Source organism: Lampetra fluviatilis, chromosome 43 (genome assembly GCF_964198595.1).
Source record: "Lampetra fluviatilis chromosome 43, kcLamFluv1.1, whole genome shotgun sequence".
In the NCBI taxonomy this organism is placed as follows: Eukaryota; Metazoa; Chordata; class Hyperoartia; order Petromyzontiformes; family Petromyzontidae; genus Lampetra; species Lampetra fluviatilis.
Window position 1 is genome coordinate 2470747 of NC_136317.1, and position 11682 is coordinate 2482428.

General features: G+C 47.2%; 1 protein-coding gene across 2 annotated transcripts in view; it reads right to left on the reverse strand.

Annotated features, from left to right (window-relative positions):
- The window catches only part of LOC144947011 (cytoplasmic protein NCK2-like), a 30233-nt gene extending 18798 nt beyond the window's left edge, over positions 1 to 11435 (reverse strand). The window contains exon 1 of one of the 2 annotated variants that reach the window (XM_078876130.1): positions 10456 to 11435. The gene's annotated coding sequence lies outside the window, so the exon portion shown is untranslated. The remainder of the gene's footprint in view (positions 1 to 10455) is intronic. The other variant, XM_078876131.1, reaches the window with a different exon arrangement.
- Between the last annotated feature and the right edge of the window lie 247 nt (positions 11436 to 11682).

Sequence of the window (11682 nt, forward strand, 5' to 3'; positions counted from 1 at the left end):
CTGGTACCTCTGGGCCCGTGGTGGCAATTCCACATTCCCATGCTGCATATGACACACCGGTCTCTCCATGACAGACCAATGTTGACTGTCCACAAAGCGGTGCAACTGTTAATGATCGCCAAGCAATCATGGCTCCGATGATGATGATGATGTGGAAGGATTGATTGATTAAATCATCGCCTGACCAGCGAACATGGAAAGCTGTTAGAAAGTGCCATGAAAACTCTGACAATGCCACGTCCAACTCTGCCGCTAATTTTGGATGAACAAAAAATTAATAAAAATAAGCAGTTCCTGGTGTACGGGAGGAAGTCGGGAATATGTGGTCACAAGCTCACGGGGCTTTCTGCATGAACATCATGCTGCCAAACAGAAAACACACAGGAACCGTGACGAATTTAATAAAAAAATGTCGGCAATCACGATGCACCCATTGAAGGGTGAGCGTAACCATCATATACAAGTGATGCTTTGTTGTAAGTTTTCAATTAGTGCAGCAAACCACCAGATTCTAGGAATTAATTCTGATAGAGATGCTACAAATTCGTAAAACTGCATGACTCAGAACTATACATTCTACATGATTTACAAACGAGTGTAGATTATAATAACACATTCCTGCGGAGGGAGCTGGTAGGAACGTTGGGTTGCTCGGTCAATGGCCAGGGTCAACGGCGGCGTGGTGTATTCCGCAAATATGCCCGACTGTGAGGGCGGGCACAAGCCGGCGTGAGTAGGCTAAACGTTGAGTTTTATAAGGGCACCACGGGGTGACCAGCCCCTCCCCACCCAGCCCCACCCCTCCCACCCCCCACCCAGCCCCACCCACCCAGCCCCTCCCCACCCAGCCCCTCCCCACCCTCCCCTCTCCACCCAGCCCCACCCCTCCCATTTTTGGATGCACGACGGACGGACACAATAATCCCGTGGGCTGGTGTAACCAGGAGGTTCCTACCAGTATAAATTCACTCAGCTGTTGTTTCTAAAGATATATTCTACTATTAATTCTCTATTATTCATATCACCGTGGATTATATTAGATTAACAGTGCTTAAAAAAAAGACATTGTGACTAGCATTGGCCAAACATCACATTACCCAATTGGGATTGCACACTGAAGAGGTTCGACATGTACACATCACTGTAGCTTGCACACATTCACTCTTCAATACACATTCACACGTCACTGCAGTAGATTCTCATTCATATAAATGTAGATTCAACAGTCACATATGAAGGAAGATTCTAACAGAGCGCAGTAGTGGAGATTCAGTTTCACACCACACACAGATTGTCCTTTAGGCAAAAAAAATGTGTGCATTTGTGAACCGAATCGTGACCCCAGATGACGATGATGGAGCCCGTACAGGAGATGATTCAGTTACATCCTGAGTAAACAACAGGGATTCAACTCTTCCTGTCTCACCAGAAGGCCACAGAGGCACCCGACACGCCACCGGGCGTTACGTCACGACATCCACCCTGCGGCAACTCGGGGGGAAAAAAACTCTCTCGAGGGCGCCGTCTGTGCTCGGTGGTGGCGCGGGGGTCACGTACGCCGAACCACCCACTGCAATCAACGAACACCGACCTCGGGGCAAGGGAAAAACAAGCGAACGAACGCAACTGCAGGGGATGGTGCAGGGCAGTGGGGCTGGCTGTTGCGTTGGTGGGGGAACCGGACTTAATGACGTGCTCAAGATAAATAATAGAAGATTAAAACGTGGCCCACACGGGGTTCAGGAAGCGATTCGAGAGACGCTCTGTTGGAGGCAGGCGACAGAGTTCGTGTGCCACCATGGCCAGTTATTGAATGGACGTTGAACTTCTTTCGCACGGTATGTAGACGACCGTGCGGGGGGGAAGGACAACAAACTAAACACAAAAAGCAGTTCCAAAGAAATTAGTTTTCAATCTACACAATTTAAAAGTGCATAGCTTCTGTGGCTTCCTAGTATTGGAAGGAAGAGCATTCTACATGGTCACAAAAGCACATCTGAAAGCGAGCAATGCGGTGACCGTCCTTGTTCAATGGTTAGCCAAAAGCCACTGCACTGATGACCGGAGTTTGCAATAGTTTATGCTCCTTAGCGAGATTATTGAAGGTGGACCGAGATTAAATCTTTTTGGTTCTTTCGGTAAAGTCACGTAGAATGGAAATAATAAAATAATAAAACATAATAAAATAATTCTCACGACGTTTCGGCCACAACGCAAGCAGCCGTCCTCAGGTGGAGAGCAGGTCTGTCGAGCAGAAACGTCGTGAGAATTATTTTATTGTGTTTTATTTTTATTATTTTATTATTTCCATTCTACGTAACTTTACCGAAAGAACCAAGAAGATGAATCCCTGCAGTCACGAAAGCTTTAAATCGAGATTAAATCTATGAAATAAAGGGGCTGACGAAGGGATAGGGGCGCTTTTTGGAATAAAAAGCTCCACCAGCGTACCTAATGGAGAACGTTTTATATCAGTATATATATTACCTGCTAGGACACTGACCAAAAATAACATGGAAAAGCTAAAACAAATACGCAAAGAAGCATGCAGAGGTGACAGAAAGAGAAACAATCAAGATTAGATTGTCTATCATTGTAATAAAATCCTTTCTATATAAATGCAGGACAGCCAGGTCAAATTGAAAACATAATTTTCAAGTTAACCAAGGTAGCGGTGGTTACACACGCATACAAGTCCTTTGCGAGTCCGCTTGTAGATAGTACACTGTTCAATTTAGTTTATTAAATTATCGCAAATGTGAAGTAAAAAACAAATATCAGCTGTAACATAAACTGAAACCTAAAGTGTGACATTGAGTGACCCTAGTGCGTCACCAAATAGAAATTTGCAAGCGTGCAACCATAACAATATGTCAATGTTTACATAGGACGTGGTCATGAGTAAGACACGATAAAACACCCACGGGAGGTACATCTGTGCGTGGCTCCGTGGTTGGCATGCTGTGCTGCCAACCGGACGAACCGAGTTCGATTGCTGACGAAGGCTAACATTAATGGCGAATGACATCTATTTACATTTTATTTTATCAGGTTAGGCCCACTGACCTATATACAGTAGCTCTTTTTCCGAAGCGAGCCGGCCATAAATGCTAGCTCAACAAAGTGGTTTCGCATTTGGAAATTCATAGCAGCCGAATAATCTAAACGCGCGTTTCTAAAATGTGGAGGGAAAAACCGGAGGACCCGGAGAAAAATCCACGCGACTACGGGGAGAACGTGCAAACTCCAAATATACAGATGTCAGGGTCGGGATTGAACCCAAGACCTCCTGCATACCAGGCGAGGTAGTTAACATCTCACCACCACAGCACCTGGACCACAACCCACCAATGTCACAAACCCATAACCATAGCATAACGAGGCCTTCATATAGCAGTATATTGTCAAATGCTTATGAACTATTATTTTTATAATTGTCTTTTTTAAACAGATTAATTGGCAAATTATCACATCTCCAATCTATGTACAAGTATTATTTGGTTCTTTCGGTTAAGTCACGTCTAAAGATAAAATAATAAATTAAATTAAATAATAGAATACGACGTTTCGATTGCAACACAAGCAATCATCATCAGGTATTCTATTATTTAATTTAATTTATTATTTTATCTTTAGACGTGACTTAACCGAAAGAACCAAATAATAATTCCTGCAGTCACGAAAGTTCTAAAATTAAGACTATTTACAAGTGTTTACCCATCTGGCATTTTCACTGAAAAATGGGAAGTATGAAAAATGCAGTGAAAATTTGAGACCAGCATGGTGAAGTATGGTCAAACAACCCCACCTGCCCCCATGAATAACATGGCAATGAGGAGGCCCTCATCCAGGAGTGCACTGTACTGACAAAATGGGCCGGGAACTATTTTATTATTAAATCATTGTAAATGTCGACGTGCCGAAGTTGGTTTGGGAAAAACGTACTCAGGAGGCTCACCCCGGCTGTGTCAGTCAAAACCGGTGGCCGCAAGTTCCTGATTTCAAAACCTATTTTCAGCCGCCCACGGATTTAAAAGTTTCTCAAACGTAGCAAGTTTATGGTGGCAGCCCTGCCTCCAACGCCTGCAACAAAAGACCTCATTACTCTACTTTAAGTTTGTTTGGTCACCAAATTCAGCCGATTCCAGCTGCGAGAGCTAAACATCTCAGTTTTGATTGCCACTGAAGGGTGTGAAGCCCACGCGTAGATAAGTGGATATTGAAACGATTGCAGAATCACGGCAGCAAGTTTTGTGTCGTCATCTTCTAGCGGCCAGTCTCTGACACAATGTGGTCTCTCTCCACTGCTCGCGGTGAGAACTCTTGAATAGAAATGTCTTTGTCTCAAAACCATGTGACACAGACAGGAAAGCAGACAAAATCTGTGACAGAAAAAAGGTTAATAAAATATAAACATCAAAACCCACACGAAGGATTTATTGGACTGAGTTATGACAGCCAGTACTAAACAACTTACTGAAAGGTAGGTAAGAAACTAATTAAATAACCACACATTTAAATACTTAGGAACATGCTGAATGTGCTCAAATGCGACAACCCATGGGGGTTTAGTTCGCATTCGATTCATCATCCAGTTGTCTTCCCAACTCGGTTCGTCTTGATTGAACTGGGTGAAAGATCACCGAGATGAATTGCCTCGCCTTGTCAGAGTTTACCGGTATAGTGGAGGAGGTGCATGCAAAGAATGCCAAGCATGTCTTGGCAGGATCGGGTAAACAACTTGTAATTTTGAAGTACAAATGCCGAGGTAAAGAAATATAGACAATGGGGGAAGAAGAGGCGGCGATGCATGGAGGAGGGCCGGTCACCGAAACAGGTGGAGAGAGGTTCCGACGGACGTACTCCGACCGGAGAGAGAAGCACCTCTACGGCTACCACCGGCTTCTCCCCAGACGCCCTATTCGATCCCCTCTCTCTACCCCTGGTTCCCTCTTCACCCTTCTTACTCTACCCGTTCCCACAGTGACCCCGCTTACGTCACGGGGTATCCCTTAAGTACCCTAGGAGATGTGACGTCATCGCACTGAACGGCCCACCTGACGTCACGTCCCCATTTTACTCCTCTACACAGGCATTGGGCGAAGCACTCGGAGGTCGGCGGCCAATGGGAAGACCTCAAGGCAGACCGCGGCGATGATGAGATTACGAGGTGGGGTGCTGACTTTGCAACTGCTGCGAGATCTGGCAGGAGGGGTGGGGGAAGCGATGGCATCGTGTGGTGGTACTGGCAACGATGGCATTGGCAGTTGCCAAGTGACGCTTCGCTAAGTTTCCCCATCGCAATTCAATTAATGTTCTTGATTCGGGGTCACATTCAAGAAAATGTGTTTTCCCATCAACGCCTCCAGTGGTATACAGGTTTACACGAACCGATAACATTGAAAATATACAATAAAATTATCCATAGCTTTAAGTATTTTTTCAATACACAGCTGGAGCCAGTTAAGGTGGTTCTGGCACCTAGTAAGGATGCCTCCCGACAGACTCCCCCTTGAACTCTACCGGGCAGCAGCACGTCCCACTGGGCGAAAACCCCGGGGTCGGCCCAGGACACGCTGGCGGTGGGACGATGTCACTCGGCTGGCCTGGGAACGCCTGGGAATTCCCAAGGAAGAGCTAGAGTCTGCCGCCAGAGAAAAGGGAGGTCTGGACCGCCACTACGCAACATGCTGTTGCTGCGACCCTTACCAGGACAAGTGGACTGAGAAACAAAGGAATGAACGAGCTGGATGAAGGCCTCTCCATGCCATGTCAGTCATGAATGATTGTGGCGGCAGTAGCAGGCAAAGACGAATAATAATTTTCACGATTACCTTTAAAGTTTTCTGTTAAGCACTTAGTTTCCTGTTATGACCAATGCCAATGAGTGCTGTGAATAGGATATTCTCATTTGGGTGTTCGGCCTGGCACAGGAGTGCCCTAAACTATCAACCCATGGGATTAATGTCTACCGAATATGATTAATTTGCGTTGTAACCCTGCGCTATTTCCCCCGATGACTTGAGTTACATTGTCAACCACAGTTAATATCAGTGGCGAACAATATCTGAACCGGCTATGGGCTTCCCACTTAAACCAACCAGGAATAACCAGTGTCAAGCATGATCAAACCACCCCATGACTGACACAGCTGGTCAGTCATTGGGGTGGATTGACAAAAGGCAGTAACAAAAAAACCTCAACCTCCACCCAACACTGACGCAAACATGCACTTACTTACATTCTAAAGTTCGTAGGTGCCTAATGTGAGAGGAACAGTTGTATTGCTCACTGTGTAATGATAGAGGCGTGTTCTTTACTGGGTTTAACACGTAGGCTTTTATTATTGGATATCGTGTTCTTTATTGGTTTTCATTAGGGCTGGGGTGATTCACCTCCCCCTGGGGATGGGATGAATTGGCACGGTTCAGGGTCACGATTCAACCGATGAGACTAAGAGGGGTCCTTGACTCAGCGCAATAAACGATTCCTTTTTATCGCTTTTCCAAATAAGGTTGAAGCGTTGATGTGCTGGTTTGGTCCATTTGCCGGCCTTGTAAGGGAGGCAGGACTACGCTCAAAAGTTCATTCGAAAGAAAAATACCGTTCTATAAAATAAGTTGAGATTACTTACTTATTCGAGAAAAAATGGAAAATTAATTTTGGGTTGCCTTATTTTCTTGGCGAAAAAAAAATCAAGTGCCAAAAGAATTATCCTTGCAAGCCAAGGCGATGCCATTCCGTGTGCTGCCATCTGCCTACGTCACAAGTCATGCATGCACCTCACCTCCCGATGAGGTCATTACGTGTGAAGTAGCCTTGCGAAATCACGTCATCGCATTGTTCGGCTCGGCGCGTACCATCATTCATGCAATGTTGGAAAGCGTTACTGAATCCATGCGTACGGATGTTTTTTCTTCCTCGCTTCAACATTGTGGTGAATGACAGAGGCTCTAATCTCCGAAGGAGTTAAGTAAAGCCATTCCAAATAGCATATACACATCATTGTATCAAACGAATACCGTCTACGATCAGATTAAATGATTCCGATGGTATCTGGATAAGAAATATCGATGTTGACAAAGCAAATGGAACCCATTCTGAAAAGTGGCCAAAAAAGTATGGAGAGGTGCATACTTGGAATTACACCGAGCGACAAAAAGGAACAAGTATAAGTTACAGACATAATTTGAAAAAAAGATTAACGCAGCCCGCGGTTCTCGAACAGATGACTAAATGACAGAGCTGCAGCCAAAGAAGACAACGCGCCCCCAAGAGAACGTCTACCATGGAGATGGAGCTGTTGAATCAGCTCCCCGTGCAGGTGCTACATGGATTGTTGCATTGAAAACCAACGTGCAAAAAATAAAAGTTCCATACAAAAAAAAATCTGTTTTGCTGTAGTCCCATTTCACATGCAAGGGGCGATGCTATTGACTGGGTGTGATTTCGTGCGTTGGGTGTCATTGAAATGTGAACGCTAAATTTAAAAAGGGAAGAATTCGTTCATAAGCATGTGACACTGTTTTTAATAAGCCAACTGGATACATCCGCTTTAGTGAAGGCACTTAAGAAACTCAACTTTCGTTTTTATACACACATTTATAATACATTTTCCTAAACCCCAAACCATTAATCATGATTGTGTTCATAGCCGGAGCAGTCCCAACAAACCCCGACCTACTTTGAGAGAGCTCTTGACAGCTCCTGCTGTTATACTGGTAGGAACCTCCTGGTTACACCAGCCCACAGGGGATTATTGTGTCCGTCCGTCGTGCAGGGAGGGGCTGGGTGGGGAGGGTGGGGCTGGGTGGGGCTGGGTGGGGAGGGTGGGGTGGGGCTGGGTGGGGAGCGTGGGGAGGGGCCGTGTGGGGAGGGGCTGGGTGGGGGGGCTGGGTGGGGATGGGCTGGGTGGAGGGTGAGGCTGGGTGGGGGGTGGGAGGGGTGGGGCTGGGTGGGGAGGGGCTGGTCACCCCGTGGTGCCCTTATAAAACTCAACGTTTAACCTACTCACGCCGGCTTGTGCCCGCCCTCACAGTTGGCCATATTTGCGGATACACCACGCCACCGTTGACCCTGGCCATTGGCCGAGCAACCCAACGTTCCTACCAGCTCCCTACCAGCTCCCTCCGCAGGAATGCGTTTTCCATATCCCCCAGAGTATAGGATTCTCCAGAAAGAAAGACGCACCTAAAAACTCGTCCCCAATGTCACTAGAGCTATACGAATCTGGTCACACACACACACCTTCTGGATTATGAGCAGCAAACGTAACCATTGCTCTTAAAATACAAGAGCAAAAGAAGTCACATTCATATTATTGGTTCTTTCGGTAAAGTCATGTAGAAGGGAAACAATTCAATAATAAAAATATAATACATTAAAATTCTCACGACGTTTCGACTGCAACACAAGCAATCATCATCGGGTGACTTTACCGAAAGAACCAAGAATATGAATCCCTGCAGTCACGAAAGCTTTAAATCAAAATAGAAGTCACATTCGTCAAATAAACATTACCTAATGAGGACAAAAATATCATAGGTGGCGTTTCGGGCACTGGGCCTCCTTCAAAGCACATCGAACAGAGTCGGGAAAGTCCTTTTTATAATCCAGAAGAGGATACTGCAATAATGGAAGTGTCCTGGAGAGAGAGAGAGAGAAAAGAACGCTTGATTAAACTGCAAAAGGCCTATTGTCCAGAGAGGGTTTTTGTTGGGAGTAGGCGGATCAAGTGAATGTTCTGTTTCCATGTTCACCACAAGTACCGAATGCGGTTAATGCAGACTTGGCTCCTCGCAAAATGTATCTATTTGGTGTTTGAACATGTCAACACCTGCTGTTTTATTACCAGAAAGGATAATAACACCTATTCATTCTTTGATACTGGCAACAAGAACAAACAAAAACGGTCCCACGATACAAGTGTTGACGGCGTGGTCACGAGCAGGGGAAAAAGACAATCGGAGTTGATCCACAGCAGCTTGGCACAGATGCCAACGAAGCCACGATCCGGTCGAATGAAACAAACGTGGGTGTGAAACATCATTTTGCCTCGCTCTCAGTACTGGGGTGAAGGTTTTGGTCACGACTTGCTGCAGGAAAGGCTCAAATCCAGCGACGTTGGAAGAACTGCGTTGCAGAATCGGCAACGTTGCCTGGTTTTGCAGCGACGTTTGCGCAACGATTGAAAGGGAATAACAGACAGCGAACAACATTTTACGCGTTGCAAAGTTGCACCATTTGACCGTCACGTCTGGAAGGCAACGCCGCCCGTTTTACAAAAAAGTGTACGCTCGGCAGTGTTGCGCAACTGCTTAAAGCAGTTGGGGGGTGGTGATATTATTGGTTCTTTCGGTAAAGTCACGTAGAAGGGAAATACAAATATAAAACAATAAAAATTCTCACGACGTTTCGACTGCAACACAAGCAATCATCAAATGCTGTGGATTTCACACCTGATGATGATTGCTTGTGTTGCAGTCGAAACGTCGTGAGAATTTGTATTGCTTTATATTCATATTATTTTATTATTTCCCTTCTACGTGACTTTACCGAAAGAACCAAGAATATGAATCCCTGCAGTCACGAAAGCTTTAAATCAAAATTCAGTGGGGGGTGGTGATAACACGTTACAGCGTGCCCGACCATGTTTAACCATTCATATTCGTTGGGTCTTTCGGTAAAGTCACATAGAACCAAACAGATAAAGTAAACGTGACTTTACCGATAGACCCAAAGAATATCAACTCCTGCAGTCACAAAAGCTTCAAGTCAAGATTCAACCATTCAATTGAATCTGTCAAAATCATTATCAACATTTTGTTTGTGGGATTTGTATGCGCGGTAAGATCTCCCCACTCTCTCACCTGATCGTTTCATATATATTTTGAAAACCTAGGTATAACTATCCACTTCTCCCTGGCGATTTAAATGATTTTTCTTTTACCGCGTGGTGAATGTAGCGGTCACTAGTGGCTCCAATTTGCATACAATCCTTTAAAAAAAAAGTCGAATCCGACACGCGATTTGAGTGCTGTAGGTGTCGTGAGCTTGTGCATGTACATCTACAGGACTGCAGCCCTGTTTGGATGTGTGTGTGTGGGGGGTGTTTAACCTTTGCGGGTTCATGGAGCTCATTTGACCATACTTCACCACGCTGGTCAGTGCGGATTCGTGAAGGCGGGGCGAGCTTGCCGATCGATATTAATCGCATCTTTGCGTTGCTAAACCTCAACACGCACAATCCCCTGTGGCTCCAAATTCTCACTTGGTCACGGAATGTCACTTCAGCGCCCTCAAATCAACATCCAAAAAGGCCTCATTCACCCGCACGCGTCTGGCCGACTGCAGCAGCCGTGACCGTTCTCCTTGCGAACATCAACGCAGCATCACCAGCAGTTCCAAGGATCACCTCACCCACCCACCCACCGACCCCCCCTGAAGAACACCAACCTGGAGAGAAGTGTGGGGGACCAGAGGGCGGATTCACCGCCTCGGTTTACGGCCGCCTCGAGACCGCCGCTGCTGCTGCTGCCGCTGCTGCTGATGTTGATGTCGTCCCGACTGCTGCTGGTGGTGGAGAGTGTGCGGATGGTGTTTCTCGAAGCTGCTGCTGCTGCTGTTGTTGCTGTTGTTGTTGCTGTTGTCCACCGCTGCTGCTGCTGTCACCGAAGCCGTCGTTCCCGGCTGCCCTTTGGTGAAGCTGCCGTTGTTGCGAGGTCGCCCGTGTGGGTGGAGGGTGGAGGGGGGTTCTTTATGTTTGGCGCGGTGTCGGTGTGGACCCGTTGTTGTGAACTCTGTGTTGTGTTGTTTGCCGGCGATGTTGCTGCTTCAGCCGAGTGCTGCTTCTGCTGCTGTTCAGTCTCCGCTTCGTTAGAGCCGCCACCGCTCTCCGCCTTCAGACCTCTCGTCTCCTCTCTTCTCCTTTCTCCTTTGTGGCCTCTTCCCTTCACCGCCCGCGCCGAGCCACGGCTAATGTTATAACAATGCCGCCACGTACGCTCCCGACTCTGCTCGCCGCGTCCCGCAACGCTCTTGCTGCTGCTGCTGCCCTAACGCTGCGTAATCATTGACAAACATCCGGCGCTCGGCGGCCGCAATTATCGCCCAGCATCGAGAACGAGGAAGACTCCCGTTGGGAGGGCGGTTCGCGAGACCAGCCGAGACCGGGGGGGGTCGGGGCGGCGGGAGGGCCCAGGCAAGGAGGGGGGGGCCCGAGCGCGACTAGGCCTCGCTTGTGGGAAGCCGCCGGGAATGGTGGTGGACGCGCGGGTGAAGCGGGAGGGCAGCGAGGGCTCGACCGAACGTTGCGGGGCCGTGCGGGCCGAGAGAGACCGGCAAGGAAGGGCCGAGGGTGGCGGCAGTAGAAGCCGAGGTTAAGCCAAAAGTTGGGGCCTCGACCGCAAGTAGTGCCCGGATGTTTACGTCATCGTGTACCGATGCGCGCCCGGCTCCCTCCACCGTGACGGAGCACAGTTCGCGACATCACCGCACATCGCACCACATCCGCGTTATTTGCTTAGGGAACTATTTAGTCCTTAATTGACACTTTCAGGACGCTCCCGAATTAAAACGTTTGGGCCAATCCCATTATTATTTAGTGCTCTGCATTCCAAATTAATGTCGAACGCACTTTATTGGGTTTAATAATATTGTGATAAAAGGAGCAAAACCAATCAA